This window comes from Phocoena sinus, chromosome 3 (assembly GCF_008692025.1).
Source record: "Phocoena sinus isolate mPhoSin1 chromosome 3, mPhoSin1.pri, whole genome shotgun sequence".
In the NCBI taxonomy this organism is placed as follows: Eukaryota; Metazoa; Chordata; class Mammalia; order Artiodactyla; family Phocoenidae; genus Phocoena; species Phocoena sinus.
In genome coordinates, this window is record NC_045765.1 from 76,104,422 (window position 1) to 76,129,603 (window position 25,182).

Consider the following 25,182-nt stretch of genomic DNA (forward strand, 5'->3'; position numbering starts at 1 on the left):
GTTTATTTATACTTATATTTTTTGATATTTGTTACATATTATTTAATTATATTTATTTTATTTGTATATGTACATGCTAATGTCCAGATTAAATTCTATGCCTCCCAAATAAATGATATACATTCTTTTCTAGTATCCATAAGGTATTTTTTAAACTGACCATATTTTTGGACATAATGGAAATGTTCACCTATTTCCCAAAGTGTAGGTATTATATTTGTAATAATACGTTGTAATTACTTTGTAAATTATACTTCAATGTAAAAATTTTCTCTAATAACAAAATGGTAAGCAAAAATAATATGGCAAAATACATTTCAAACAATCCCTAGGTTTAAGAAGAAACCAAATCCCAAATTGCAAAATTGCTACCAACTAATGATACATATCACATTATATATGATATGGGTAATGATATGCTCCAGAAGTACATGTGTAACTGAACCAGGTAAATTAAAATGAGTCAACTAAGGGTCTGCATCAAGAAGGTAGCCTTAAAATGACCCAAAGAGCAAAAACATATCCTGTAGAAGGAACCTTATAAAGAAAATCTTTTAAAAATTTATTAAGAAACAGGAAAGACAGCATTAATACAGGAATAGTAGTTTTAGAAAAAAATATATAATGAATCATGGAAAGCAATAATTAAGAATAAAGGGAAAAACAATACAATCACTAAATTAGTGGTAAGAAACAGGACTTTGACCATAGATCTTGAAGAAATTAAAATAATCATAATGGATCTATTTTAAAGTTTTATATTAAAATTTTTAAAGCTGAATTAAATAAATTACTTTCTATGGAAACAACAATAAGTCACAACTGATCGTGGAAGCATGTGAACAAAACTTCAAAATAAGTGGTTTATCACAAAAATTTCTTCAAGGTTTCAAACAATAAATAATTCTGACATAGTATCATATTACAGAGAAAAAAGTACATCTTCATACTTTCCTTCTGAAGCCATGTAAACTGATATAATATGTGACAAATACACCATATATAATTATTGACTAGTCTCACAAATAAATATTACTTTTAAAGGTAATTTTTTAAATATTAGAAATATGGAATCAGTGGCACATGAAAAGAATAATTCAGAATCATGGGAAGTTTCTCACAGAAACACAAAGGTAAGTAAATAATAAGTTTATTAATGAAATACGCAATGTTAATATGTCAAGTGAAAATGAACATATGATCTTCTCAATAAGTGTCAGTCAGACGTTTGTCAGAATTGAAATACATTCCTGATTTAAAGAGAAAAAATAGTAAACCACAAATAAAGGACTTAATTCTTAGCAGGATACAAGTGTGTATTTCAACCAAAGTTAACATGATTTTTCATGGTAAAAATGAGAATTCTTCTACTGAAGCCAAGAACAAAAAAATAAAGAGGAAAGTAGCTCTAATGCTGCTTTATTACCACAGTTAGTTAGCACTAACCTGGAAGTACTAATGTAATGGGCACTTGCTACTTGTTTCAGCTACCCAACGCCTGATGGAGCAGAGCCCACATCACTTAGCAGAACTAGTTTCTGTCTTCCTTAGTCCTTGTGACCAACAGAAAAGAGATACACGACTTTGGCAGGAGTTTGCAATGCAAAAAAGCAAGGGGAGTGGAAAATGAAGCAGGCAGTGGCAGCAAACTAGCAATTCCAGGTTCACAAGTAGTGTATCAAGTTCTGGCAGTATTTATTGACAGTTTAAGCCATGGCAGCAGGGTTGTCACCAAAACGATTGTGTGGTATGATTTTACTTTGGTCGTTCTGACAGGTTTTGCTAGTCTTCCATTTAATCTATCATCTAAATTATCTAAATTCTTCTTGTGATTAAAGGAACCAGTATCAGTTTGTAATGTTTATCTAAGAACACTGATTGATACAACTAGCTGGCACTAACTGACAATAGAAAATGATAAAGTAATAAATACTGAACTGGAGGACAAAAGCTTAAAAGATGAGCAATTGTCTACCTAATAATCTCAAGAGTCAAGTAACAAATATTAGGAAAAATAATAGAAGTCATTAATAGTAATACAATCATTATATATACATATTCATATGTAAAAATGAACCACGTAAGTGCTATAATAGAAAAGGATATCCATTTTCAATGGTACTCACAAAGAAAAAATACAATACAGTGAAATAAAGATAGCAATGATGTGCAAGACATATATGGAGGAAACTATAAAAATACGCTAAATGTCATAAAATTATGTAAGTGCAAAGATATCATGTGTTCTTGGTTGGGAACACTGTAAAATTACTAATTCTCTCCAAACTAACATGTAATGAAATGTGATTATAATTAAACAACAAAAGGCAAAATGTTATCACGTTCCCATTTGGGAAAAAAGGGAAATATCAAAATCAATTCTGAGAAAAGAATACAGATGAAAAGGGAATAATCCTATTAGACAGTAAAATATCAATAAATGTTAAAACTTTTGACATATTAACATTATTAAATGCACATTATACTAACATGTTAGAGCACTTTGGAGCTCTATAAATAAAAAGCGGTTCAATGGACCAGAAAAGAGGTCACAATAAATTCTAATAAATAGGGGATTCTGGTTACCCCTAAGGATGGTATTGCAAACCACTGGGGAAAAGATGAGGTCATACTGGACTACAGTGAGTCCTAATCCAATGACTGGTGCCCTTATAGGAGAGGAAACAAAGACACAGACAGAACCAAGGAAGAGTGCCATGCAAGGATGGAGGCAGAGACTGAGGTGGTGTCTCTACAAGCAAAGAACATCAGGGATTGTCTGGCAACCACCAGAAGCTAGGAAAAGGCAAGAAAGGATGCTTCCTAGAGGGCAAAGCCCAGCCAACTCCTTAATTTCAGATGTCTAAACTTCAAAACTGCAATAGAAAAAATTGTTATTTTAGGCCTCTAAGTTTGCAGTATTTTGTTGTGACAGCCCTAGGAAACTAATCTGGCATTCTATGACATTTTAATTTATTTACTATTTTTTAATAGAGGGTTTTTTTCTAAATAGAACATGAGTGTGTTTATCACCTTGATTATGGTGATGGTTTCATGGGTTTATGCCTATCTCCAAACTCATAAAATTCTATCCATTAAATACATCCAGCTTTCTAGTATATAAATTATACCTCAGTAAAGGTGTTATTTTTTTAATCTAGAAAAAAAAATCTTCCATGTGGTATGAAAAATACAGTCAAAAGACTTAATAAACCAGAAAAAGTTAGCGATATATAACAAAGGCTTATTTTCTTTAATTTATGAAGGGCCCATAGAAATGAGTATGAAAAAAGATGGATAACACAATAGGGAAAGGATGGTAAAAATGTGAGAAGATGCTTTATGAAACAAAGAGGTACAAAACAATGATACACCAAAAAAAATGGGTCATAGCTTGGTTAGTGGCATTATTAATGAAAACTAAAACAAGATAATATTCTTTCATCTATCAGAATGACATTATTAAGTTATAATGTACAATACCAGCAAGTTGTAGGGAAATAGCCAATCTCATACTCTTGATGTAAAATAAATTGCATCTTTTTGTAAAGCAATTTGATGATACCTATTCAATTTTTAGACACACACAGCAACGCCATGCCTAAGAATTTACATACAAAATTATTTCAAGATATATGTGAAAGGATATTCTTTGCAGGATCTTTTTTTTTTTTTTGCAGTATGCGGGCCTCTCACCGTCGTGGCCTCTCCTGTTGCGGAGCACAGGCTCCGGACGCGCAGGCTCAGCGGCCATGGCTCACGGGCCCAGCTGCTCCGTGGCATGTGGGATCTTCCCGGACCAGGCCATGAACCCGTGTCCCCTGAATCGGCAGGCAGACTCTCACCCACTGCACCACCAGGGAAGCCCTTTGCAGGAGCTTTTGCTCAGAAAAAATGAAAACTTACAAACAACTTAAATGTCCACTAATTGTTACTGATCCATTTAATTATGACACGTCCAAATTAAGGAATAAGAAGCAGACATTTAAAAGGTGGAGGTACATTTCTATGTACTAATAATGAAAAATATTTGATATTTTAATAAACAAACTTTCAGCAGCAGACAAGTAAAACTTATTCAATCCTTATCATGAATTCGCAAAATGTTTTTCAGGAAGAAATCACAGGTAATGATTAACAGTGTCTATCTTTGATAAGGGCACTTTGGGGTATGAGAAAAGAGGCGTCTCTCTTCATATATCACCCTTCTGCATGGCTTATCTAAACACAGATATTTAGAGATAGACATAAAAACACATACAAAGAACATGCCAGTTTATTTTATATGAAAGGTACGATTATGGGCTTATTATAATTTTCTCTACTAAAATACTCATATTTTATAGTTTCAAAAAGGCATGAGACAAGGAGGTGATCCAGACTGTGGAGTGGGAGGAGTCGGAGCTTACCTCCACCAACTAGCACATCAAAAATACATCTAGAGGGGGCTTCCCTGGTGGTCCAGTGGTTGAGAGTCCGTCTGCTGATGCAGGGGACCCGGGTTCGTGCCCCGGTCCGGGAGGATCCCACATGTCGCGGAGCGGCTGGGCCAGTGAGCCGTGGCCGCTGAGCCTGTGCGTCCGGAGCCTGTGCTCCGCAACGGGAGAGGCCACAGCAGTGAGAGGCCCGTGTACCACACACACAAAAAAAATACATCTACATGGGGAACAATTCTCACTGAAAACTAAGTGGAGTCTGGCAGGAAGACTCCTGTACAGCTAAAGATTGCAAGAAAGATCCACACGGAATCCGGTATGAAGAGAAGAGAACCGATCAGGTCATAACACGTGCCCCTGGGAGGTGAGTCAGCAGAGGAGAGGGATCGCAAGGGTAATGTCCTGGGACAGCCACATACTGGGCGCCCAGCCCGGGAGTTCAACATCTGGAAGACGAGCCCCCTCGAATGGTTGGAGGGCCAGTGGGACTAACAGGAAGGCTGTAGGAAGGCTGAACTCTGCACAGGAAGAGCTTGCCCGGGCTTGCTTACTCCCCGAATAAGGTGGGTTAACTGCGTGGGTCGCTGGCTGGTTTCCAGGACCACCATGGTGCATACCCCAATCTGAGCTGAGCACCCACTCCAGCCCCACTTGCTACACAACACAGCTCCACACTGAGGCAATGACTGCCATGGTCAAGGGAAAATCTCGGCTGTGAGACATAAAGGTGGTTCAGACCTGGAACAGCATCTGAGTAGGGTGGGGGTGGCCATTACTGGCTCTTACGTAGGCAGCGCATCAGAAGCTCTCCAGGTCTCTGACGGCAACCTGGACTGCCACAGCCCACATCCAGACCCGCGCCAAGTGCCCACACCAGGCCCTCTTGCTCCAGCACTGCCTCCCTCTGAGGCAAGAGTGCCAGTGTCAGGAGGGTGGAGAGCACATACTTAAAGGGAATGGAGTCAGCTTAGGCCCACCCCTGAGGGCTTCTGTTCCTGCAACTTGGGACCCCACCCCATAGGGCAGTGATGGCTACTGAGCAGAGGAGAAGTCCTGGCTCACACCTGGTTCTGGACTTAGTCCCTTCATCTCCAACCCCGCCTCCTACCAAGGTAGTAGCTGCCAGCCCACCCCGGGAAAGACATGACTTGTGTTCACATCAAATCCAGCTCTCCCACCAAAGACACTGGGCACACATAGACTGTATAGGCATGCTACCACAAAAGGATGCCCCTTCAAGACCACAAGTGACATTTTTACCCAATTTCATAGAGACAGAGAAAGTTAAGTAAAATGAGAACACAGAGGAATTTGTTTCCAATGAAAGACCAAGAGAAATCATCTGGAAAAACAACTAATGAAACAGAATAATCAATTTACCAGAGAAAGAGTTCAAAGCATTAGCAGTAAGAACGGTCACTGAATTATGGCAAAGAATATATGAACGCAGTGATAATTTTAACAAAGAACTAGAAGGTATAAAAAAGAAGCGATCAGCACTGAAGAATACAAAAACTGAAATAAAAAGCACCCTAGAAGGAATGAACAGCCAACAAGGTGATGCAGAAGAAAGTATATGTGATCTGGAAGATAGAATAACAAAAATCACATAATCAGAAGAGCAAAACGAAAAAAATTGTTTAAGAACAATATGAGAGCTTCACTGGTGGCGCAGTGGTTGAGAGTCCGCCTGCCAATGCAGGGGACACGGGTTCGTGCCCCGGTCCGGGAAGATCCCACATGCCGCGGAGCGGCTAGGCCCATGAGCCATGGCCGCTGAGCCTGTGCATCCGGAGCCTGTGCTCCACAATGGGAGAGGCCACAACAGTGAGAGGCCCGCATACCGCAAAACAAAACAAAACAAAACAAAACAAAAAGAGAACATTTTAAGGGACCTCTAGGACAATCAAGAGTATCAACATTCACATTACAGGGGTCCTAGAAGGAGGAGAGAGAGAGAGAGAGAAGGGGGTTGAAAAAAGGATTTGATGAAATTATGGCTGAAAATGTCCCAAACCTGAAGAAGGAAACAGATGTCCAGGTACAGGAAACACAGAGAGTTCCAAACAAGATGAACCCAAAGCAACCCACATCAAGACATATAAGAGGTAAAATGGCAAAAGTTAAAGAGAGAATGTAAAGGCAGCAAGAGAAAAACAAAGACTCATAAACAAGGGAACCCCATAAACCTATCAGCTCATTTCTCTGCAGAAGCTTTGCAGGCCAGAAGGGAATGGCCTGATATATTCAAAGTGCTGAAAGGGAAAACCCTGCAACCTAGGATACTCAATGCAACAAGATTATAGTTTAGAATTGAAGGAGAGATAAAGAACTTCTCGGGCAAGCAAAACCTAAAAGAGTTGGTCAATACTAAACCAACCCTAAAAGAAATGTTAAAAGGTCTTCTCTAAGTGGGAAAGAAAAGGCTACAAGAAGTAAGTATCTACAGAAAAGGGAAAATCCCACTAGTAAAGCAAATATATAGTAAAGGCTGAGGATCAACCACTCAAAAAAGCATGAGACAATTAGATTTCCACCATTAATTGCTTTACAAACTGTAGAATAAATAGATACACACACACACACACATATATATACATATATATATATATATATATATATATATATACACATACAGATACACCTACATACACAAGCTTTTGCTGCTATACTTCTTTGAACTCATCAGCATAAGCAAGTGTTCTAATTCAGAAGCCCTTGAGTTTAACTCATCTTTGGATTGACTTCCCTTCTTAAGTTTTGGCATCACCAACTAATCAATTGTTCTCTGGTGCGTCTTTCCACGTCACCACTCACTGACATGAGAAGAGTTAAGTGAAGAAAGAGAACTTCCTCATAAAATTCTGGATTAACAAGTCACTTTATAAATCAAGGAACAAGAATTCCGCATGATATAAAAAAAAAATCATAGTCACCAGTCCCTACACTTATCTTAGAATTTGAAGAAACTCATTTCGTAATGCTGCAGTTGGTGGTCTGTGACAGCAAACAACTATGGGGAATTTGGATTCTTCATGTTTCAAACAGAGACTGTCTTTATCATCACTCATTCTAACACATCCACAAAGCAAGGTGGGAAAATATGTGGGCAAGGAAGGATGCTTAGAAAACACAAGGTAAATAATTTACTCCACATCACACATGACAGATGACGGCTAAGAGCTCAAAATGTGGGTCGGGGGGCTCTGGCTTTACATCCCAACTCCACTGTGACTCACTGTATTGCCTGCAGCAACCCAGCTTCTCTGAATATCTTTCCCCATCTAAATCGGGGACAATTCACAGGTTTGTTCTGAGTATTAAGTGAACTGGTACAGGTGCTCAGCACAGGATATGGGAGAGAGCCAACATTTTTTTAATGTTGGTCATAAAAAATTATATTAGAAATATACATGGAATCCAGTTTTTTACTCTATCAGCTATAATAAATGAAACAGATACCATGAACAAGTCCAAGGGATCATGCCTAAAAATTTAATTGTAGCTGGCTTCAGGTTTGGGATAAAAATGATTATTATAAAAGGAAGAGACATGCACATTTAAATGATGTTAGAGATAAATTATGTGTCGTGTTTTCTACATATTGGACCCACTTCCACTCCGTAAAGCACATTTTAACTTCTGATTCAGAATATGTGAGCCCAAAACCAATAAAAGAATTAGAAAGATAAAAAAATAAACATTATCCCATATTTCAACTTGGGGTCATTCTTTTCACTTATAACTAATTCATGGTTACATATTAGGTGCTCTAGGAATGACCTGGATTTCAGTGACAAGATAAGGGCTGTTTGGGTTTCACAGTGCTGGTTCCTTTGCTTGCTTGCGTGTTCGCTTTGTGACCCCTGGTGATACTGCACTCCTGAGGGAGGTGATGTCCTGATAATCCACTATGTTTGTAAAAGTCATCTTGTTTTTGCAGAACCAGCAATGTTCAGGACCAAAAAAAATGGCTTCCTTTAACTGAGTTTTATTTTATACAGATAGGTGTTTAAAATCAAAATGATATTTATTTTTACCTCTTCCTCAGATACATCCTTTCACAGTTTAAAAGGACACAGTAGGCCGCCTGCACGAGGCTGGAGACTATCATCGTATCTAAGCAGAATTGCAATGAGATGCTGGGTGCTCGCTGAGAGTGACAAGGCACTCATAATGTATTCCCCAGAGCAGAGAATTTTACAGACACCCTCCCCCCCACCGAATTGGTATGTAATGTTTTATGTGTAGGTACATGGCTTTCATCAGATATTCAGAGAGGTTCTTTATCTAAAAATGATTGAAAATCACAGTTCTACAGAACATGCATATCCCAAGGTATTTTAGAGCTTTCAACCAAACGAAGCCTGGCAGTGCTTATCACTGAGGCACAGAACAGATCGAGAGGCAGGTAACATATAAAGTGAGCTGTGAAAGGGTACTGTTTGTGTTTAGAAGGAACAGTTTGACAACTCACTTGGGGAGGGTAATGAAACCTCCATTCTAAATCTACTGTGGGGCTATTTGCTGAAAGAAGAGGCCTTGGTTTTGCCCAACTCACAGAGTATGGCAAATTGGTCACTAAATAAGCTTAATCACGGTTGAATGTTAACTTAATGTTTGTTTTTAATTCTGCTTGACTTCTTAGCTTTAACAGACAGAAAACCATTTTGCAAACCTAAACTTCCATTTAGCTTTTCTTACTTCTGCTTAGGAGAATTTAAATTGAGCTTTCAATAAGGGGAGGGAAATTGGAGTATAAATATATGTATGTTTCTAATACCTTTGCCCTTGTCGCTGGATTTATGTGTCTTTCACACAAGGGGAGAATTGGGTTCAAAATATTCAAAAATTTTTAAAGAAAAACAAATATTATAGCCGAAAGAGGCACGGGATGTACAAATTTAATTTGTGTGGGTATTTTTTAATCGAATTATAATTAGTTTGATATAATTGGAAAAGACACTGAAAAATAAAAACTTTTGTCCTGTTATTGTGACAGTATATCACGGGAAAAAAAAAAAAACATTTGTAGGTTGGCTTTAAAAGATTTTTAGGGTTATTCATGAATTTTTATTCTCTACAATATGGACTTGGAATCGTCATTCAAGCTGTTATGGAATTTGATAGCAGTATATTTAAAACTTCTCTCTGAGGGTCTGTTATGGAAAAGAGTTCTATTTACGTTTAAATTATGAATGTTTTGACTCTACTGGGGGCATGTGATACAAATTATGCATCCTGGTCAGCATACTCCTTTTGGGATGGAGCTGCCTGTTTCTATGATTGTCAATGCACTCATAAACAGAGGAGGACATCTCTTCCAATAAAAGATTTTAAGTACACAATTTACAGTCCTGAGTGTAAAATGCCCCAAAATAATGTGGATAGACAAAGCAACTTAAATTCCCTTCTGATTAGAGGTCATAAAATATGAACGTGATATTTAAATAGCACTTGAGAAGAAAAATAGGAAACAGACTAGATTTTCTTTTTTTTTTTTTTTTTTTTTTGCAGTACGCGGGCCTCTCACCTTTGTGGCCTCTCCCACCGCAGAGCACAGGCTCCGGACGCGCAGGCTCAGCAGCCATGGCTCACGGGCCCAGCCGCTCCGTGGCATGTGGGATCTTCCCGGACCGGGGCACGAACCCGCGTCCCCTGCATCAGCAGGCGGACTCTCAACCACTGCGCCACCAGGGAAGCCCCAGACTAGATTTTCTTACGGTACAAATGCTCAGCGTTACGTACATTTGTGAAGAAAAAAATTAAAAGCATGTAAGCCAAATGCACGCTAGGAAGAGATTCCGATGAATTGAACCCTTTCCTTGGACAAACATGCATCATCTTCCATTTCTCAGCTGTATGTGAATTAGAAATATCATGCATCTGATATGTCTTCCAAAGCTAGCTTTGTCTTGACTTTACCTCAGCTCTTTTTCCTCTTGGTGTTCATTGGACAAATATTTTTTGTTGTCATTCAATTGTCACTCATATGTATATTCACATTCTCTCCACTTAAGAAAGCTTAGAAATGGTTTAAAACAATCGTCAGTATATTGATCACCTAGCCAGTAATGTGTGAGATAAAATTCCAGTTCACTGATTATCAAAGCTCACAATTCCGGAAGATGTCTCTTCTTAACTTAAATCTGGCACTTTTCTGTGGAGAGCTAATAAATTCTGGTTCAGTAGACATCTCCACAGAACATAAGATTTTATAGTCACCCCCTCCCAAGTAATCAACCTGAGTGGGCAAAATAAGAGAGTGGGCATCTTGTCTAGAGAATTTACACACATTACAACCTAACCAAAGGTCAGTCTCCTATCACTGCTATGAACCAGACATTTACAATAGGATCAGTGATAAGCTACTTTTCCTGAAAAAAAAAATTTTTTTTTTTTATTGGTCTAAGTTCTAAATAATTGCTTTGGTTATTATTGAGTTTTAATAATAATTATTTAACCTTCAAACAGGCGCATTTTTTTTATTACTTGCCCTATAAAACATGTTCTACATGAGAGTCACTTTGGACAACTCCTCTTGTGCTGTCGGCTCTGATAGATGACAGGTGTGAACTCGTACGCACGTGCACTGGAGAGAATGTCTGTAATGACTCAAAATTGTTCACCCTTGAGTTGACCACAGTTCACATCTGTGACCACCTCTGCGATAGTACATATTCCTGAGCTCAATAAATATAATTAGAATACTGATAAAGAGACAAAACTGGAATATGTCAATTCTGTCTTTCTTTGAAACCATTTAGCATTTTTACTTGTCTTTAAAATTTAAAATAGTGAAATAGAATATGAAATATGAGGTGTAATATTTTCTTTGAGATGAATAAATTTTAGTTCACACATTAAATATCTTACTTGAGTATTATCTGTAATGTTGATAGTTATTATTCTTTTATAATTTTTAATTGTAAAATTTTAAATGAATTTTAAATAAATACAGAAAACTTTTAAATAATATTGTGATGTGATTATTGTTTAAAATATAATTTTCATACAAAAGAAGGAAGTGCTGGCCTGTATATTAACTATGCTACTGGGTGTAAATTTAATCCCATGTTAATTACAAAAATAATAATAATAATAGTTAATAAACTAAATATTTTGTGACTCTCATGATAAATCAAGTATTGTTTTACTATAAGTACTGAAGGAGTTACATTATATAAAATAGTCTGCAAAGCCAAAATCCTCTGTCTCCCAGAATCCGGACACTAGGCATTTTTGAGATACATAGCTCTTTCAGGCTGTTGAATTCAGAGATGGCAGCTTAATGGGAAATTAGACTTAGTGGGAAAATGGAGAGTCTCACTCCCCTACGCCATGTGCACACACATGGACACACACACAGTCAGAATAACACAAGCTTCCCAGACTCCTGTTTTGGAGCTGTCACCCTTATTGCCTTTTAACACATTCAGTTACAGGATTCAGTTTTATATCTCTGCCCCAACTCCCCTTAATCTGGGCTTTTATCTCTCATTGCCGGATTATCTCTATTTTTCTCCTATCCTTCAGCATATATATCCCTAATGTCCTAAAATGATCCCAGTAGTAATTAATACTAATTTGTCACTGAAGGCAGCTCAGGTACCCACTATACACACACGTGTGTGTGTATATATATATTTTTTCAGATTCCTGTAGACTACCCAGAAAAATTATTTCTGAAGCAAACAGTTTGTTTTGAACTGGAAAACTCTAGCAATCTTTCTCTGCTGCAAGTGGCACAAAGGTCACTCTGCCCTTAAAAACTATTTAATCAAAGATCGCATGCTCTTCTGCTGCCCCATCTTCATGCTACAAGTGACCAGGTTTCTAGTCTACTTACAACAACGTGGGAAATAAGAAAACGAAATGTGTCCTGATTAGGACACACATCAAGGTTGGAACCTTTCTGATGTGATAAGTACAACATCCCAGAGCAGTGTCGCGCTGCCATCTCAACCATGTCTTATATAATGTATAATCTGTTGCTCGTAATGGCATACAGAACAAGAAGATATACTTTCTTTTTTGGCATAGCTTATCACTTCCAAAAGAGCCATCTACAGTTCTTTTCCAAAGTGTGCAGATTTTTGCTAAAATGTGGACTATTTGGCCAAGGCCATTTTAAAACTGAGCATGTTCACACCGCATAAAAACTTAGAAGAGAATGTGTGGCCTTTGGAACCTGTTAAAATGTCATTACTGCCAAGAATGTGATGTATGGGGTTAAGTAGTGACTGTATTTACCATGGATGCTATAGACCGTACCCTGGAATGTTATGGAGCAAGCCTTCTCAGCATAGCTGACATAATTTGGCAACCTTCTTTATGAGCAATTCTAAAACGAGTAGGCCACAAATTAACACAATGAAAATTGTATTAAAAATAATTCCTTGTTCTCTCAGTATTCACTTTGTTCATGCTCTGCCCGTTTTACAGCAGGATGTGTGTTGGTTTTTTTTTAATCTTGAAGGGGATATAGCTTCTCTATCTCAAGAAATGGATTGGCATCCACCTTCAGTGGTTGTGGATCTGCTCAGTTTCTAGTTATCACTGGTTTAGGCAAACCGTCTTGGAGTAAGCAAAATATATCTCAACAGGTTTTGAGTTTTAAGTTTCTATAGGACCACCTCTCACCTTTATTATTTTCCTTAATTAAACCTCAATTGTCTGTAAATGATCCTTTTGATAGTATTAGTATGATCTCTTGTTCTTTCTCAAAGTTACGGAGTTGCTTTTTGGTTACTAACAATTTATTAATTCAAATATTTATTAAACCAGCAGTTGGCAAACTAGAGCACATGGGCCAGTCCAGCCCACCTCCTCTATCTGTAAATGAAGTTTTATTAGGACACATTCACTCCCGCTTATTTTTGTATTGTCCTAAGCTGCTTTCTCACTACAAAGCCAGAGTTGAGTGGTTGTGACAGAGACCCCACAAAGCCTAAAACATGCACAAGATGGCCTTAAAAAACAGTTTGCCAACCCTTATGCTAAACAGATATTTACTGAACACTTGTTTTATACTAAGCACTGTGCTGGACACTGAAAATATAACTATAATAAAAGTTCCCCCAAATTCATAATTAGATTCTGATGTATTTGGGAGCAGAAAATGTGAGTAGGAAGAATAAGGACCCAAATTATATATAGTATTCAGAGCAGCAGTATAAGATCAGAAGAGGAAGGCATTCGCCATAATAAAAAAAAAAATTGAAGGAAATATTGAAGAATACTATTATTTATTCTTGAGCAGAGGAAGAAAGGCACACAACTTTAACCTACTCTTCTGTTCTTATGATTCCTGATATTCTTGTCTTCAAGGACCACATGACTGGAGAAGCTATCCATCAGTATTCCACCAGGGGATTATATTTCAAAGTGATGTCTGACCAAGGAGAGAAAAAAATCAATTTTTTATGTGATTCTCTAAGGCATTTCTTCTACCTGATAATTATTTTATATATTTCTTCTACAGTGGTAAATCAGAATATCCAATTTTTCTTTGCACTGCGAAGGTTAAGCACAGAAATGAGCATGACACTGTCAACATTTACGCGCAATTTATTTGTATTTGGCTTCTTGGAAACAAGGCTTATGTGGCTATTTCCAGATAACTGTTTTCTATGACAGCAAGCCAGTCATCTTGTAACTGGCCTGACCTAACCGACTTTGAACCCTGACTTTGATATTCACCCATATAAAAATAGAAAACAATTAAGTTATGCATAACTGTCTATTTTCAGAAATATACATTTGAAATTCACATAAATGTGTCTGAGGAGCAACTTACATCCTAACTACTGTCCTTGTAGCTCTCTTCTGACCTCCAAAGTATTACAAAGACGGGCATGCTTCTGAACCTGGGATCATTATCTTCTAGGTTGCAAAAACTGATATCTCTCTGAGACATAGGTGAACTTAAATTTGTTGGTCTTAATAAGGCTGTATTTTTTGTGCAGGTTTTCTTGGTGTTATTTCTTTAATCATGATTCATTTAGGCATTCAACCAAGGTTTTCAGAAAAACCTTCTAAGAGGTCAAGAAGTCTACCATCCAAATAGGTGCAAGTAATTTGATGCTAATAACAATCATCAAATAATAACATTTCCATTATAACTTTGTTATACCCTCCCTCTAAAAGTGATGTGAAATGACTTACAATAAAAATTTGGCTACAAGATGTCTGCAAGCAATTAATGGAAGACTAAAGGCAGGGATTCATAAGTAATGTGGAAGAGATGAAGACAGCCAATGATTGCAAAATTAGCAAGCAAATTAGCTACACATTGGTGAGTAAATGCATCAGAGGGAAACCATGGAAATATAATTTCAGATTTAATGAAGAGATGTAGTTTCTATAATGCAGAAGCTTTTAAAAAATATTTTAGCATAACATAAGGTTTGCGACTGAGTTAATAATATAATGTCTAGCACACTGTGGGTATTTAAATATGTGTCAACAAAATAGATTAGTTTAAAGCTAGTTCTGATGGCATTTATTGTATAAGTTAACCACTAGTTGAATTTTTCTGTGGGTGACTAATGAGGCCATAACATTGACAAGGCAATCTTGTATGAATTTTAGTCCACATAAGGTTATGTTGTCTTTTTCTCATTGTCAGAGTATCATATTCTCTTTGTATTTTCTCAACTACCTCATACTGATGACCTTATCATAGGAAATAGTCAAATGAATTGGTTAGCTCAACATCAAGGTACAAAAGTTACTGTAACTAAAATAACGATCTCAGCTTCATGGAATCTGTTGAGACATCTCCCTCCCAATTTTTTGGGTCCCACTCTCTTACAGTATCCTAACTTTAAAGAGACACTGCAAGGATGGGATTTCAGTTTAGATTGTAATTCAGCCACCTGCAGTATCAGACACTGTGTTTTGATTTTCTGAAATCTTCAACATACAAATAAAGAGTAAAAAGGCTTTTTCAGGGAATTCATAGAAGCTTCTTATACAATTTATGATCTAATTTAATCTGGATTTACATTTAACGTTAATGGAATCATACTACATATGTTCTCTTATAACTTGTTTTTTAGCTCTATATTATGTTTTAGGAGTCATTTTTTTTTCTTAACATCTTTATCGGAGTATAATTGCTTTACAATGTTGTGTTAGTTTCTGCTGTATAACAATCAGCTATACGTATACATGTATCCCCATATCCCCTCCCTCTTGCATCTCCCTCCCACCCTTCCTATCCCACCCCTCTAAGTGGTCACAAAGCACCGAGCTGATCTCCCTGTGCTATGCAGCTGTTTCTCACTAGCTATCTATTTTACATTTGGTAGTGTATATATGTCCATGCCACTCTCTCACTTCATCCCAGCTTACCCTTCCTCCTCCCCGTGTCCTCAAATCCATTCTCTACATCTGCGTCTTTATTCCTGTCCTGCCCCTAGGTTCGTCAGAACCATGTTTTTTTAGATTCCATATATATGTGTTATTAAATGGTATTTGTTTTTCTCTTTCTGACTTCTTATTGATGCATGCAATGGTATTTATATCATTTTGACTGATTTATAATATTCTAGTGTACAGATATCTATCATTTATTGATGCATCTAATTATTAACATTTGGAATTTATTTGCACATGTAGTGTTTTTTTAGTAAAAGTTTCTCTAGAGCAACTATTCAAACTGAGTTTGGAGAACCATTAATGGAATATAAAATCAAATTAGTAATATATAACAAAATCTTTTGAAACAGTCATATGATAGAACTAAAAATATTAAAACATTAGACATAGTAAGAGTAATGATTGTTTCAGGACATTTTATCTCCAGGCATGTGTGTGAACTGTACATGATCACATTGTAAAGCCCATTAAAAAATTTGAAGAAGCTCTACATTGAATATATAGCTAGGAAGGTAATTGTACATGTTCGGCTTTTGCAAAATGAATGCACCGCTGTAGCAGTGCATAATAATTTCCATTTCTCCACATCTTCACCAGCACTTGTTTTCAGAAGGCAAATTTTGTTGTTAAGAGTATCCTGACCCCATAGAATGTACGTGGGACTTTCCCTCTGTTTATAGTTTTGAAATAGTTGTTATAAGATTGAAAAGATTCTTTCTTGAGAATATTAATAACTTATCTGTAAGATCTTTAGATTCTTCATTTCTTTATAGAAAGTTTTAAATAACATCAATTTCATTCAGGTTTCCAAATTTATTGGCAAAAAGCATAATTTTCACTTTTTTATAACTTCTGCATTATCTGTACATAATTATTTTTCATTCTTAATATTTTTTATATATTACTCCTCTATTTTTGATTAATCATTCTAGGGCTATTCTGTTTTATGGGTTTGTGAGTCATAGTATACAGAGCTAAGAGGAAAGGCATTTGAGTCTAGGGTCAAGGAGGGATAAGGGGCTTTTAAACCTTTTTCTCTTTAAGTGGGGAACCAAAGTTGGAACTCCTAGGAGTAAGAATAAGCCAAATGTAGACAGGTACTTGCAAGCACTGCAGGTCAGCTCAAGTAATTTCAATTCCTAAATTTTATTCACGTAATCCCAGCATGTTAGAATTCCCAGTTGAATGGCATTAACAAAAGAAAACCATTTCTGGTGGAAGACAACATTGTCCTGATCTTCAAACTGACTCTACAATCAATTTGCAAATAAAGTATCAGGCCCAAAATGATATGAGAAACCACGAAAGAAGAAAAACTCAGCAAAAACAGGCAATATAAGCAGTCCCATAGGAGAATACAGATACAGGGACTGTCTGACAGAATTTAAATAGTTTATTTGCTCTACGCAAAAAGAGAAAAGACAGTACTAAAACTTATTTGGAAAAAAAGCTCTTAAAAAGATATACTAGAAGTGAAAAGTGCAGTAGGCTAAATTAAGGATTCCGTAGGTGAGTTTAACAGTAGATTAAACACAGTTGAAGAAAGAATGGGTACAGTGGAAAATTGGCCAAAAGAAACTATCCAGAAGGAAGAATGAAGAGCTAAGATGATGGAAACTGCACCAGAAAGTAATAGACATAAAGAATACAGTGGCATAGTTTACATTTTATAACTTAACTCCTGGAAAAATAGGAGAGAAAGAATGGAGCAAAAGTTCTCCCTTAGGAGATAATGGCTGAGAACTTTGTGAAACTTTACAAAACTGGAGATTGGACATTACTCCACACATTTAAGACCCATGAACCCCAAACACCCAAGCACATTGTATTAAAATCTTTCAAACATGCAGAGTAGAAAGGTGTTTTTAAACACCTGTAATGGGGCAACAAACAGCCTATTTCTCAAAAAAAAAAAAAAACCAAAAAAAACCAGTGGAGGCCAGAAGACAATGGAATGATATTTGTTTGCAGCAGTTTAAAGATAACTGCTTATCTAAATTTTCTTTTACCCAAAAAAATGTCCTTTGACAATGAAGGTACAATAACTATTTTCAGACCAGATTGTCTGAAAGGATTCATGACTAGCAGTCATGCACTTAAGGAAATGGGATAGTTGTCAAGTAGAATGAAAATAATCACAGATGGAATGTTAGAGATGCATTAAGAAAGAAAGAAAAAGTGGTAAGAATGGGATTTGAAGTGAGTTATTACTGAGTTTACTGAGTTATTTGGTAAAAAATATACTACTTTTTGGATTCATAATTATTCCGAGGGTAAGTGTACAGTTTTTTCTGATTATTGTGGAGGATGCTGGCTCTTGGTTAGTCACTGTCACACTTCTGACCTTTCTTAATTGCCCATGGGACTTTGGTGTGAGAACTGCTCAATTTCATGTTGTGCATGCAGGAACCAAACCTCACACAGTTCAGCTCTCTGCAACCCATAGGGGGTCCCTGACCAGCTTGGAATCAGGATTTCCAAATAGTCTATATAGTCCATAGGATAAAAGTATCCTTAATTGCAAACTAAGAAAATCTGAAACATGAGAATGAAAAGAATTACCACCTATTCCTACTCAGCTGATTCAGACACTATAAATGTAGCGACAATTTTATTTAAAGGCTGAAGTATAATTTATTTGAGGGGGTCTCCAGTTACAGGCCAAAACCTGTGTTCTCTAGGATTCAGAGCTACCAGCTGACCTTCGAAATCTTTTTTTTTTTTTTGCAGGGGGGAGGTCAATATCCACATTCTGGGTCCAGGACCTACGAGCAGGCTGGCTTTACTCATACCACATATGGCAATCGATGTTTCCCTGCATTATCAATGAGGTAGCTGGCTTAGCTCAGTCTCTGCAGGACTACTGAGAGAAGACCAGTCCTGGCTCTGCACTACCTGCAAACATGTCATGTCTGTACGAAGGATAGTTAGGATTGGAGAAGGGAGTTTCAGAAAGAAGGATACAAGTCACACGAAACAAAACGAGAGAAGCATGTTAAAGTGACCATGAGATTTCAGCACAAATTTTATCTATTTGCATGAATTAGTATGAAAACCAAAATGACTTACTGAAACATTTAAATCACAAAATATTTAGTAAAGTGGCCTTACTATTCAGTAAATATATAATAAAAAAGCTGGGGCTTCCCTGGTGGCACAGTGGTTGAGAGTCCGCCTGCCGATGGATGCAAGGATCGCGGGTTCGTGCCCCGGTCTGGGAAGATCCCACATGCCGCGGAGCGGCTGGGCCCGTGAGCCATGGCCGCTGGGCCTGCGCGTCCGGAGCCTGTGCTCCGCAACGGGAGAGGCCACAACAGTGAGAGGCCCGCGTACCAAAGGAAAAAAAAAAAAAAAGCTGCCTTATAGGTATGCGGCAGGTCTCTTGGAGAAAATAATTTGTCATTAATATGTTAGATATAGATGGTTGATTGATCCTGAGTCCTAAAACCATTACACATTGTATATTTTCCTGGAAATCTGTTTATACTAGCAAGTTGCCTAGCAAACTGTTTTTATGTTTTAAGTAAAATTTTTAAATTTTGGCCCACTCTTTTCAGTATAAATAATATTCATTGTCTGTAAAATACAGATAAATGAATTTATAATTTTAAAACTGCTTTGAAGACATCAGTACATCTGACAGATTCTATGTATAAGCTATAGATAAATAGCTTCCTTAAATTTAGTAGTCAAGTTACTTATTTGCACACTTAAAAACAGAAATACAGCAAAATTCAACAGGGCTCAGATATTCCTGTGTAAGATATCTATTTTTTTATTTTTAAAAAATCTATTATTCTCTAGTGGCTTGCTATTTATACCATAGGACAATTTCATCCTCTGGAATAATCCATATTTTCCCATGACTTTCTAGGCAGGTGACCAAACTGCTTTGGAAAAAAATGCTTTTTCATCCTGGCCAATTTAGCCCTACAGCAGTGCTCACCGCTAACTTTCGTAAAGGAGGAACACTGCCAAGTATTCCAAACTTCGGAGGACATCTGAAACTTACTGTTCAGTGCTTTCTCGAAACACCCTTATTAATATTTGATTCCATTGTAAGACACGCTGCTTGCAGGGTCTGAACTGGAAACAAAGAATGATTGCCCACTGCCCCATCTTGAAAGAGATTTTTATACTCATTAACTCAGCAACATTGTCATGGAGGTGCTCAGAAGGGAATCTGGGAATATTTTTTTTGCATCACAGCCAGCAAACATCAAAATGTTCCTTATTTATTATCCTCCTGAAATTGTTGTCATAATGCAATTATGTAAATGAGGACTTGCAATCACACTGAGTATGTGTTCCAGTTTTGAGGCAAATACTTATCAGATCAGAGCAGTTTAAAGAAAACAAGGACTCAACCACCAACAGAATTCAGGGAACGTGAAAGAGCATGAGAAATTCCCATTGGAACTGTTCCCAACGTGTTGCATAAATAAAGGTAGGGTTTGTTGAAGCTTCCCTCCCTCCCCCACCATTTTCTGAGAAAAAAAGCCTGCTTAGTTTGAGGAATGACGCATGGCCCAGGCTGTTATCTCCGAGACCTCTTCTATCCTGAGTTCTGGTGTGTGGGGTTTTTTTTTCCTTTTTATATCCACCAGTTTCTCTAGCTTTCTCCTGGGCTGCTCATACCCCTCTCCTCAAATCCACAAAGGACTTCCAGCAGAGAGCAGCTGGTGCCCCGTATTGGCTACTTTCCCCGGACTCAGGGGGGCTTTCACAGAAAATCAATGGCTGCTTATTTTCCCCTGTACTGTGGTTTTCTGTGTGGACTGACATGGCCCCAACCATACCAATCCATTCTGCAGAGCTGTTTCCATTCAGATGTGCCTCTTTACAAATAGCGGAAATTAGCGGAGGGCCAGTGTCAAACTGCTTGTCACATCTTGTTTTCAATCTGTTGAAATCAGGTTTACAGTGTCCTATTCAGAAACCTAGCCTCCTTTTGAGTCACACTAAAGCATTTCAGGAGTTCCATCAGGCGATAAAGGCCGAACTTCACGTTGCTATTAAAAAATAATCAAAATGATTAGGCTTTTCAATTTTTTTGAACGAACTTATTTGCATGGAGTTTGTTGTCTTAATTGCACGACATCATTTATTCCTGGGTATTCATCTCTCTGGTGTGTAAAAGTATTCCTAGTTCATTTGTCAGTAGTGGAGCTGTGTAGTGTGAATGTGTTCTGGTGATTTAGTAGCAATGAATGAACGACTAACCAAGTACTGAGAGCATGAAAACAGTCAATACCACACCATACCATGCCAGTTTCCCCCAAGCCTTCACACAAATAGTAATTAACATTTCTTGAATGCATGGCATGGACCAAGGCCACCAGTAAATACTTAACAACACATTTAATTCTCACAACAACACACTGATGCAGTTACTATTATGATCCCCATTTTATAGATGAGGTAATGGAGGTTTAAACTGATTAAGTAACTTTCTCAAAGTGTCACAGTTTGTTAGAGGTTGAGCCAAGCGGTTGAACTCCAGAGCCCACAGAGTAGCCCTTATGCAATAGGGACTCCTTGTAAAACAGAGTTGACTTAGCTTCGGGGTCATTTTTATTTGTGTGTGTGTGGGGGGTGGGGTTGCATTTTATTTTTTTTCACATCTTTACTGGAGTATAATTGCTTTACAATGTTGTGCTACTTTCTGTTGTACAACAAAGTGAATCAGCTATATATATACATATATCCCCATATCTCCTCCCTCTTGAGCCTCCCTCCCATCCTCCCTATCCAACCCCTCGAGGTCATCACAAAGCATCGAGTTGATCTCCCTCATTTTTAATGTACAAATGTACCTAGAAAGCTAGGCAATTCCTAGACTTGAGCCTGGCATTGGAAATGACCACAGTCTATGGATAAAAATGAAAAGTAAAACTTGTTACATTTGATGAACTCCTTAGATCCAGAAAATGACAGGTTTTAACATGGTGCTAAACTGCAATGGAGAGGGGTAACCAGGCTTAAAATAAGAAGATAAAAGAGACCAAAAAGACCTTCTCTACAATAGGGCAAAACGGCAGAAGTATTCTTTGGAACAACACACAATGCAATGTTTCTAATAGGAAATGGATGCTGCCAGAGGGAATATCATCGGGACCCTCTGACTGTAAGGCTAGAGAGGGTTGACTGTTCTATAACCTGAGGCCTGCTCTCCCATCCACTGTAAAAAATTAGTATGGAAAAGAAAAGTAATATTAAGGCAATATTAGCTGTCTGGAGGGTTTTTTTGCGGGGGAGGAGGTGAAGGATAAGATATTATAGACAAACTTGAAATTTCCCATGATCTTCTCTCTTTCTTTCCAGAGACAACCATCATTGTAAGTAATGTAAATAACAACTAGTACATGTTTTTATACTCTTACTACCTGAGGATGCATCCAGAAACTTTATACAACTTTATTTTATTTTTAAAGATCTCCAAATGATGCCATACTATACATAAAATGTACCTTACTCATTTCATTCTGCTCTGTGTTTTTCAAATCTAGGTTGAATATTATATAGCTGACCCTTGAACAACAAGGGTTGGCACTGGGTAAGTGCACTTACACGTGACTTCTTTGCAATAGTAAATACTACAGTTCTACAGAGTCAGAGGTTTGTTAAATCCTTGGATGCGGAAGTGCGGATACGGAAGACTGGCTGTAAATTAAACCTGAATTTTTCAACTGCGTGGAGGGTGGGTGCCCCTAGACACCCATGTTGTTTAAAAGTGCAGATCTATTCTAGAACACTTATTTCAACTTCTGTATGTGGAATCCCACTTAATGAATATGTTATAATTACTTTGTTTGCTAATAGGTATTTGTATGGCTTCTATTACAAATAATACTACAATGTAGAACTCTGCAAATGTCCCCTTGTACAAATGTATAGAAGTTTCTTTAGAAAATACTCTTAGGAATGGCAATGCTAGGTCATGAGGTACATGCATTTAATTTCAGTACATTTTTCCATATTGTTTCCCTAAGTAGTTGTAACAATTTATACAACTTCCAACAATTAAGAGTTCTTATTTCCCAATGGCCTCTTCAACATGTTGTATTGTAATTGTCTTTGCTTATATGATATATGAAGAAATGATATAGTTTACATTTTCATTTCCAGAATTATTAGTGAGTTGGAACTGAGCAGAACCCTGCAGGGTGCCCACCACCCCTTGGTTTCTTGGTACAAAACCAAGCAGTTATGATTAGGACAGTAGTCACAGACTCAGTGTCTAGTGTGTATTCCTGAGTTGTTTTACAGATACTATAACTTCCACCAGAGGGAAAAAAGCCAACTGCATGATGACCAGACTGTAGCCATGACATAACTGTTCCACCTCGAGCAGAAATGAATCTATGGCTAGCCTAATTCCAAGAACTGGCCTCAAGAGAATGGGATTAACATTATAGCTCATAATAATATATATCTTTGTGGGCATCAAAATAATTGTAGCTTGCTCTTCCTGTATATGTAAGCAGGGAAATAAAATTTTCAGCAGAGATGCTACAGACACAGGTTGACATATTCCACTCTAAGAATGTGGTGCCCTGTGTCAGCATGAGGAAGTTAACAAGAAGACAGACCTTCACCCCTATTCCCATAGAAATAGAATGATGATCTGACAAGTGGTGATTTATAAGCAGCTCTTTGCAGGAAACTGGCTTCAGCAGGAAGCCCCTTTTCTTGTCACTTTAAGCAAAGCTATATTGTAACTAACTTTTAAACCAGGCACCCCCAATGCTCTATTCCTCTCCGGCCCAAACACAGCTTTCAAATCTTTTAATCACACAACACCTTGCCTAACTTATCAGTTCTTTCCGTACATCAAAGAAGTAGAAATGAAGAATAAGTAATTAACAGACCACCAAATCTCCCTACCTTCCCCTTCAGTCATCTCATGAATGAACTGCGCGACCAAACTGTGTGAACAAGATAACATCTAGAGGAAGACCACAAGAAGTCAATGAGCCTGCACACAGTGGGGGATGGCAACAACTCTGACCCCCCATCTCAGAGACTGCCTGAGATGACTTCCCTTCTTCCCTTTAAAACTTTCACAGCCAAGCAGAATGTTTGGAGGTGGTTTCGGGGGGACGCTGAGTCCACCATCTCCCCAGAGAGCCGACATTCTGATTAAAGGCACCTTTCCTTTCTATCAACATCTGCGAGTACTGATTGTGTAAGTGGCGAGTGACGGGACCCTCAATTTGATAACAAGGTTAAAGATATTTTTACCATGATTATAGCCATTCAGGTTGAAATCTTTGGCCCATTTTTCTAACTTTGGTTATAATGTTGTTGTTTTACTCATTTGTAGAAATTCATGATACTAATTTATACTCGTACATATATTTGCTTATATGTATGTATGTGTGATTTATACCTATATCAAATATATTCTCTGAATCAGTTGTCTTTTTTTCCTTTTAATGTTGTCTCGATTTTACAAGAGGTTCAAATTAAAATGTAGTTTTATAAATTGTTTTCTTTTTGGTATATGCTTTTCCTATGTCTCATTTAAGAAATTCTGGTGAAAATGAAGATGATGAAGATCTCTTCCTATATATTGAGTAGCTGTAACTATTTTGCATTATTACTACATTTATACTGTAATATAGTGATTGGTAAAGAGGAACACAATTCTGAAAATTTCATATTGAAAAAAAATCCCAATAAAACTTCTAATTTAATCTATGCAAAAGGCTCACAGATGAGGTATACTTTATTTTAGCCTCAGAATTCATCAAGTTGAGTAAGTGAGCTCTGAGAAGACCTGTCCTCTGCTCTCCATTAAGCTTGCTTCAACTGCAAAATTCAATGCTATCATTCCCATAGTCTGTTGTCACTGTCAAAAAGCTGAGCGCTAAATTGTCATGTTATTATTTCATGTGAGTAGGAATTATTATTTTTCTCTCTCTCCCTACCGGGGTGGGGTTGGGATTCAACAATTTAAACAAAACAGTAAATTGGGGGCAAATAATACGGTTTCTAGCACCAGCGTTTCCAGTGACAAGCTATTTAACCTTGGGAAAGTCAATTAACCTCTTTAAAAGTTTTCACTGAAGTTTGCCCTGACAGACTAACCAACTTGCCATAGGAACAAACAAACAAACAAAAGTCTTGAAAAATGTAGGTCCAAAGTAAGGTACTAATATCACAATTTATTTCATCAATCCATGCTTTTTACTACTTATTCCTAGACCATAAGTTATAACCACCACATATGTATATGCACATATATAAAGGTTGTAGGGCTTCTCAATTTTCTCAGTCTTCCATGAATAAACATTACAGAATATATAACAGTCTGCTTACCGTTCTAACCATTAGCATTTATTTCTACATAGTCTGT